Here is a 2,886-nt window from a genome sequence, read left to right on the forward strand (position 1 = left end):
AAGTCTTTAAAGCTGAATTTTATCGAAGATTCTTCTCAGGATCGTACCGAGAGGACAAAAGAGCAGAGTTTGAGAATTTGAGACAAGGCCAACTGAATATTGAAGAATATGTTGCTAAATTCTCTACTCTATTGCGTTTTGTTCCTCAGATAGCTGGGAATGATGAAGCTGTAACTGAGCAGTTCATCAAAGGATTGAATTCAGAGATAGTTGCATTGATAAATATGCAGCGACCTTACCATTTTGCTGATACTTTGAATAAAGCAAAAAGGGCTGAGGCGAGTCTGATTAGACAACAAGAAAGGTTGTGTGCAATGCAACCCCAGACACAACAATTCCCTCTCCGATTGGATAGTGGCAGTACGAGTGGAAAGCAAGATTTGCTGAAAGCTCGAAAGAAACAGTTCAAGAAGTTAGGGAGCGGTTCATCTAGCTCCAGTGGTTCTAGCCCGAGTTATACCGAAGTTTATTGTAGAACCTATGGAGGAAGGCATCCCACAGAACAATGCAGAGGTGTACTTGGTAGTTGTCATGTTTGTCGACAGCAATGACACTTTGGTAAAGTCTGTCCACAGAAAGGTTCCCGAAGATTTCAGGGAGCAGAATCATTTGGTGGTAGTGATCGAGAAACAGACTCAGGACACACGTGATGATATAGTGGCAGGTAATAATTTTTTATGATTACGTTGCATATGTATTGATATATACTAATGCATTCCCTACGATTATCTTTGACTGAGTTGTATTGATATATGTTGTACCTGTTGGGTCTGTATTACTGTAGTATTGATCCTTGTACCTTTTGGGGAAAGAAATTGATATCAGGTATGGATTTCATTGTAGACTTTTGTATAGAATGATGTTGATTGAATTGAAAAAATTGAAATGTCAGTTAGAAGATTTACTACCTGAAAGTTAGAGTTACATCTGATTATGTGTTCCTCTGAGAAATACTTCAGTTCTGTGTATGGGTTGATAAATCCTGTGTTCCGAAGTGTTCTGATGACATTATGCTCGTTTTATCTATGATATTTTGATATATTCGCAGCGTATGATTGATTGAATCAAACAGATGAAATTTGTATTGAATATTCTGGGAACTGAGATTGTTGTATACAGAATTATTCGGCTATGAATCCAGATTGTAACAGATTGTATTCAGATTCTGTGATATCTGAAGATAGTATACTGATTGATTGTAGCACAGTTGAGACAGTGATCAGATTGTTCAGAACTTGATTTCGATAGTCAGAACAGTGTGTCAATCAGAATACCAGGTAGGTAATGCTTTATTTTATATAATTAGCTGATTTGTTGTGCCAGATATTTCGAATTTGAAATGACAGGTATTGTCGGAGGCACATAGTAGTAGATTCAGTATTATTCTGGTAACAAGAAATGTGTGATAATACGAACGGACAGTTTTGATGTAAACAAATGAAATCAGTTTTGTTAGAATTTGTATTGAAATGTCTAAATCGCTGACAGATGAGGACAGAAAGATAGAAACCAGGAGATTGGTTTTACAGATTATCGATTCCTGAATAGAAATAGGAGTATAATTCTATGGATCTGGTGATGTTTACCGAAATCGTGCCAAGAATGTACCAGGATGTGGTTATGATTGAACGATTGTTCAAATCGGCATATGTATATCGTACCGGATGACGTACAAATATGACAAGACAACTGAGAGGTATGTCAGAAAAGGGGTCAAATCGTATTAAATGCCAGAGTTAATTATATCATACCGTGATTTTGGTTGATTTTGTACTTTTGGCAGAATGTATAACATGATGTTATATCTATGGTTTATAGAATGATGGATAGTTGGAGTGAACTATCTAGATACTTGAGGATATCCAGGAATTGTAGTGCTGGATTTTAGCACTAGTGACCTGATGTCTTGTCACTTTATGAGTTATTGTACAATAGTAGCTATTAGATGAGTATCGAGATAGCTCTAGTCGAGGTATTGTACAGTGAGTACTGCGGATTTCCTCTGAATGGGAATGATATTACGGTGATATCTGAGATTGAAGTTAATAAAAGCATAAATCTGATAAAGAAAATGAAGCTGATTCAGAAAAGGATGAACACCAGCTTCGAATGAACCGACTTAATATGCCGACGTCGGATGGTGACGATTGGTATTTGAAGCCGAAGATTGAGTAAATCCTTGACTGGGATAAATAGATTTGATAACAGCTGATAATATGGATTTGGTATGAGCTGTGGATTGGTATATACGGATGTTGTATAGCCAGTATTTGCAATTAATTTGATCAGAATGGTTTGATAGAATGAATTTTCTGAAGTAACCTCTATTATACATTCCTTCCTTATCTGAATTGATTGTCTGTGATTTCGAGGACGAAATCATATCTTAGAGGGGGAGAAATGTAATGCCCGAGAATTTGATTACCGTAATCGAAAATGATTTGGGTATATTTACCGTGATCTGAGATTAATCTGGGATGATTTCTTGATTAATTGAAGTGATTATAGACGGAACGGAGTGGACCGGGAAAGACGAGAACAGACGCGAAACACATGTGCGAGAGTGTGCCTTCGCGCACATGCGCGGCGTGTAAGCGCGCACATGCGCGGAATGTCCAGAACCTTGGGCGCATATGCGCCGAGATGGGCGCGCATATGCGCGAGCAGTCCAGAAACCAAAGTTTTGAGACAGAACCTTTGGCGCATATGCGCGGAGTTGAGGCGCGCATATGCGCCAGCAGTTGTGAAGCAGCGCATCGAGACCAGTAGGCTCGCGCATATGCGCCGGTTGGGGTCGCGCATATGCGCGAGACATGCAGATTGAGGAGTCGCCACGTTTCTTTGGCATGCAACAATGGTATATATATATATATAACAAACGTTAAT

This window comes from Primulina tabacum, chromosome 12 (assembly GCF_025594145.1).
Source record: "Primulina tabacum isolate GXHZ01 chromosome 12, ASM2559414v2, whole genome shotgun sequence".
In the NCBI taxonomy this organism is placed as follows: domain Eukaryota; kingdom Viridiplantae; phylum Streptophyta; class Magnoliopsida; order Lamiales; family Gesneriaceae; genus Primulina; species Primulina tabacum.